This window comes from Cebus imitator, unplaced genomic scaffold (genome assembly GCF_001604975.1).
Source record: "Cebus imitator isolate Cc_AM_T3 unplaced genomic scaffold, Cebus_imitator-1.0 Scaffold602, whole genome shotgun sequence".
In the NCBI taxonomy this organism is placed as follows: Eukaryota; Metazoa; Chordata; class Mammalia; order Primates; family Cebidae; genus Cebus; species Cebus imitator.
In genome coordinates this window covers 658,399-664,745 of record NW_016107917.1, presented here as the reverse complement: position 1 = coordinate 664,745, position 6,347 = coordinate 658,399, and the positions used below count along the sequence as shown (strand labels likewise).

The 6,347-nt window shown below is 39.8% G+C and overlaps 1 pseudogene; it reads right to left on the bottom strand.

Moving 5' to 3' along the window:
• LOC108294792 overlaps positions 1-6,347 on the bottom strand; it is a 16,460-nt pseudogene that overhangs the window by 7,002 nt on the left and 3,111 nt on the right.

The following is a 6,347-nucleotide window of genomic DNA, read 5'->3' as shown; positions in this document are numbered from 1 at the left end:
AAAAAAAAAAAAAAAAAAAGAAATAAGCCAGTCACAAAAATACAAATACTATACGGTTCCATTTATACAAAGTTACCTATAATAGCCAAATTCACAGAAACAAAAAATAGAATGGTGGTTGCTAGGGCTGGGGGAGGGGACAATGGGGAGTTATTGTTTTGAGTTTCAGTTTGGAAGATGAAAAAATTCTGGAGATGGATGGTGGTAATGGTTGCATAACAACATAAATGTACTTAATGCCACTGAAATGTACCCTTAAAAATGGTTAAAATGGTAAATTTTGTCACATGTATATTTACCACAATAATATATGTGATATACTTCAACCAAAACGTCCTAATAGGTCAAATGTAGAGGCAGATATGAGAATCCAGATGTCTATTATTAAGCCAGACATTAATGAGACTTGTAAAATATATATAAAACAATTTTACTCTTCTAAGTAATATTTTCTTCCTTTAGAAAAGTTATTTTGCTTTTGCTTTTTTTTTTTTTTTTTTTTGAGACAGAGTTTTGCTCTTTTCGCCCAGGTTGGAGTGTAATGGCGTGATCTCAGTTCACTGCAACCTCCGCCTCCTGGGTTCGAGTGATTCTCCAGCCTCAGTCTCCAAAGTAGCTGGGACTACAGGTGCCCACCACCATGCCCAGCTAATTTTTGTGTTTTTAGTAGAGACAGGGTTTCACTGTGTTGGCCAGGCTGGTCTCGAACGCCTGACCTCAAATGATCCACCCACCTCGGCCTCCCAAAGTGCTGGGATTACAGGCATGAGCCGCCAGGCCCAGCTATTATTTTGCATTTTAAAATATTGTTTATGTTAACATGTAATAGGCTTACTACCGTTATTTTTAATGAAAAAACATACTTTTTAAAATTTCTCAGTTTTCTTTTTTTTTTTTCGAGACAGTCTCACTCTGTCACCCAGGCTGGAGTGCAGTGGTGTATGATCTCAGCTCACTGAAACCTCTGCCTCCCAGGTTCAAGCGATTCTGCCATCTCAGCCTCCCGAGTAGCTGGGATTACAGGTGTCCACCACCACACCCAGCTAATTTTTGTATTTTTAGTAGAGACTGAATTTCACCATGTTGGCCAGGCTGGTCTCAAACTCCTGACCTCAGGTGATCGCCTGCCTAGTCCTCCCAAAGTGCTGGGATTACAGGCCTGAGCTACTGCGCCTGGCCAGTTTTAATTTCATTGAATAAAGAGGGCCATATACCTACATAAACAAATTCTGTTAGGAATGTGAAGGGGTCCTACAATCGAAATGTTTGAGAACCACTGCACTAGAGAAACTCTGTCATGTTCAGGAATGTTCATAGCAGTACCACTTGTAAAAGCAAAACATTGAAAAAAATCTAGTAGTCTATCAATAAGGAAATGGTTAAACTATTTGATAGCCATACTATGGCATAATATGTCACTTTTTTCAAAAATAAGTAAATCTGGCTGGGTGTGGTGGCTCACATCTGTAATCCCAACACTTTGGGAGGCCAAGGTGAGTGGATCACTTGAGGTCAGGGGTTTGAGACCATCCTGGCCAACATGGGGAAACCCTGTCTCTGCTAAAAAATAAAATAATATAAAAAGAAGTAAATCTAGATGTACCAAAATAAAAATGTTTCCAAAAGACTGAATGAAAAAATTTGTGGGATATGTACAGTAGGGTATACTTTTTGTTAAAATAAAAATACAACACAATGTATTTTCTATGATAACTAGAAAAAGACTTGGAAGGCTGCCAGGATACACACCAAACTGTCAACAGTGATTACTTTGGGGAAGAGGGAAAGAGGACTAGGATTGTGGGTAATGTCCAAGTGTTAGCCCCATATATGTATACTGTTTTGATTTTTTTTTACAAGGAGAATGTACTGGTGTAATTAAAAATAACTAGAAAAAAAAATAAAAGCAACGAGGTCAAGCCCACTGACATTGAGGAAGAAAGTGGACTTTCTGAGTCCAGGCTGTGAGGCTAATGTATTTACTACAGTGGTCTTAGAGCTGATGAGTCTAGGAAGGCACCACAATGGGTGAAACAGGCAACAGAGGTGGTGACTGGCTGAAATGGTGGTGGCCACCTGGATGGCAGAACTTTTTGGGTCACATACCTCCTGCTTCCTTCTTGAGACTTAATACAAAAAAGGCCTTCACAGCCGCAGAGTGCAGCCTCTCCCCCTTCCTTCGAGAATCAGGCCACAACGCTTGCAGTGAAGAACTTCACCCTGATGCCCGCAAAGTGTTATCCCATTCCCTGGTCCCCGATCCCCACTCCCCAGGCCCAGGCCCACAACTTCAACTGCCCCATCCCAGGGAGAGCCCTGGGCTGGCGTTTGTGGAGGGAAACCAGCAGCCTAAGGCAGGACCTTCCTAAGGGCTGGACAAGCGGACTACGGCCTCAGTCGCTGCGGCACAACCGGAGACATGCTGAAACTTCAGAAGCGTGACCGGGGTAGGGGATACCTAGGTTGCAGGAAGGCGCAGTTACCAAATTACGGCTCTGGAGCTTGAAGGAAATCCGCTGACAGCTCCAGGCGCACCGCAGACCCTACTTTCTAAAGCAGTGCCAGTGTTCCTATTGGTCTTCCATTCCAGCCAACCAGCAGGTTTCCCTGTGGCCCACCCCTCAACTAAGAGGCCAATCAGGAGAGGGTATGTGTTTCCCATTGTGTATGACGGGTTTGTGCTTCCTATTGCGTACCACCAATTAAAGCTTGCTCATTTCTGACTGACATATGGACAGCCAACCAGAAGGCCTCGTAATCTGGCCCCTTATTACAGTCACCATTAGGATCTTGGTCCCCATCCTTGCTCTGTCCCTGCCTAGAATCTAAGATGCAGATCTAGGAGAAATAACTAAACAGGGGGTCCAAGCTGGAGGGATGGTGGCTCAAGAGACAAAGTAATATTTCCTCGACTATAAAAGCAGGTTGGCCATGAGGTCAGAAGAGCCTGTAATTGAGCTGTCAGTGCTGCTCTGGGATTCACCTCAAGTAGTGCCAATCTGAAAAAGCCTTTGTGATAGCGTCTCAGGTAATGTTGCTTTGTCACCAGGCTAATGGCTTCACCTTCCCCCAGAGTCAGATGGGAGAAACTTACAAACACTGAACAGCCTTTAAGTGTGATAGTTTATTTATGGTGAAGAGTGGTCAGTATCCTCAATTAGTGGCAATAGATACTGCCTCCAGAAGGACCAAAAGTAAATGTGTGGGGAAACTAAAACCTGACAGTGGTATCATTATGACTAAATGTACCAGAAAATACAAATTAAAACTATGGAATACGATTTTCACCAAATAGTTTGGTTAATTATCAATTATTTAAATTTTTACCACTTTTGGCAAGGAAACTTTTTATGAACAGAATTTCTCCACTTTGGGTGGGGAAACATTCTCATTTGCTGTCACTGGAAGCCTAAACTGCAGTCTTTAAGAAGGCAGTTTCACCTTAGCTATTAAAATATAAAATGAGGCCAGGCGGAGTGTCTCATGCCTATAATCCCAACACTTTGGGAGGCTGGGGCAGGAGAATCGTTTGAAGCCAGGAGTTCAAGACCAACTTGGGCAACAAAGTGAGACCACCCCCTCCCCTGTCTCTACACACACACACACACACACACACACACACAGTAAAAGGCACACACATTTTGACCAAGCAATTCCTTCTCTCAAAATCTATCCTACAGAAATATTTATACACTGGAGCAAGGTTATATGTAGCATTATTTATAATAGTGAATGGAAACAAATTTGCATCAATAGGTGAACCATTAAATTGTGATACAACCATACCATGAAATGTTATGCAGCCATTTTTTTAAATGAGGTAAATTTCCATGTATTAATGCAAGAGGAAGTCAGAATACAATGCAAAGTGAAAAAAAAGTTGCAAAACAGTACATATAATATCCCATTTTGTTTTTTAAAAGAAACCCTATATACAAATGTGTGGGTATTCATATACGTATATATGTGTATATTAATATATAAACACACACAGAACATCTGGGAAGGCACACACCAAATTAAGTTATTCTTGGAAAATGGGAGTGGTGAGAGAGACTAAGGAAAAATCTTTCACTTTTTACTTTACACATTTATGTTTTGAAATTTGTCAACATTAATAATTTTTGAATTTTTATCACCACAATAAAACATTTTAACAAAATAGGCACTTTTGTAATCAGATCAATAAAGTTATAATGTATGTGTTTTAAATAAAAATAACTCCATGAGGGCTGCAATGCAGTGCCTCATGCCTGTAATCTCAGCACTTTGGGAGGCCAAGGCAGGCGAATTACGAGGTCAGGAATTAAGAGACCAGCCTGGCCAATAGGGTGGAACACCATCTCTACTAAAAATACAAAAATTAGCCAGGCATGGTGATGCATGCCTGTAGTCACAGCTACTAAGGAGGCTGAGGCAAAAGAATCACTTGAACCTCGGAGGTGGAGGTTGCAGTGAGCTGAGATTGCGCCACTGCACTCCAGCCTGGGTGACAGAGCAAGACTCCGTCTCAATAAATAAATAAATAACTCCAAGGGGTGACTACTTCATTTTAAAATTTCAGCTAGAAGACCTAGGATACAATTAGGACAACTGTAAACCAAATCAGCTCTGAGTTTCAATGGGAGTACACTCATGACTTGATACAACAGGATGTAGGCAAATAAAATCTAATCAGGATAAGTGAAGAATCGTTCATTTCTGGAAGAGAAAACTAGCTACACTATAGCAAACTCCATCATATGCAGGAAAAATTGTGCTTTCACCTTTTTGGTGGCACCATCTCCAATGTTTACTCAATTCCTTGGCTAGGACGGGAAATCATAAAAAGTTAGAAATTTAAGATACCTCAGAGATCATTTAGTTAAAATCCCTCATTTAGTCAAAATCCCTTCAGAAAACAGGCCCAAAATGGTGAAGCAATTCAACTAAGGTCCTATAGCTACATAGCCAACTTTAGAAGTCAGGTTTCTATTCCAGACCTGGTACTCTTTGTTTCTTTTCAGATCTTCCTGAGTCTTCAGTCTGATGATATATTATGAAATATTTTTAAATTTTATGATTAGACATCCCTATATTTAAATTTTACAAAATGCATAAACAAAATTAAAATGTATATGCCTCCGTTAGTACAGATAATGAAAACTTCACTGCATCTAAACAAAAAAACATTATGGTATAACAATCTCTTGAAAAGTAATACATAAATCAGGCCAGGTGCAGTGGCTTACGCCTGTAATCCAGCACTTTGGGAGGCTGAGGTGGGTGGATCACTTGAGCTCAGGAGTTCAAGACCAGCCTGGTTAACATGGTGAAACCCCATCTCTACTAAAATATAAAAATTAAGTGGGTGTGGTGGTACCACGCCCATAGTCCCAGCTACCTGGGAAGCTGAGGCAGGAGAATTGCTTGAACCTGGGAGGCAGAGATTGCAGTAGCTGAGATCATACCAGTGCACTCCAGCCTGGACAACAGAGCGAGACTCAATCTCAAAATAGATATGTATATGTACATGTATATATACATATATCAAATGCTCTGTGAATCTAACTGTATTTTGCTGTTTACCTAAGAACTACTGTTTTATCCTAATTTCTAACTGTTCTTCAACTGGCACTGCCTGTTAACCCTTTACCTTCATTTTCTTTATATCATGTAGTTGATGACCTATATAAAAACACTTAAAACCACCATAGGAAACACCTACCATAGGAAACACCTATTTAAAGGAAGCCTGCAGTGATTTAAAGAATTCTTTTGCGACGATGGCAATTATTCCTGATTTGTCTGTTTTATAAAGAATGAGTTCTCTGTTTTTAAAAGCATAGAGAGAGAGAGAGGGTATGGAAAAAAGAAATAAAATAGGCAACAACTGGTTTTTGTACAAGCAAGGTAAAAAAAGAAGACAAGAATGATGGGTGGTGGGTAGTCAGGAAGGGAGTGGCAGAGAACCACATGCTAAATTCGTCACAAAGAGTTTATATTTTAAAAGTAAACTCAAATACTAAGATATATAAATGGAATAACAACTACCTAACCTTCAGGCTGTAATTAAAGTGTTGTCCAATTTAAGACTCTACTACTTGAGGACATGTGAGGGCCTTAGAGAGATTTCAGAATAATAAAAAGATAAAAGGGTAAAAAATGAGCCAAGTAAGGAAAAATTAGAACTTATTATATCTAAGAAGAGAATACTAAGGATGATTCAACAGTTTTCCAGGATATGAAGAAATATCCATTTCAGCGAACAGCTGTTCTACATTTCCATAGAAGAAAATAATTTTACTTAAATTATTATAGCATATATCTCAACACAGAAGTGTCTCATCTAGAGAAGCCTGAATGTT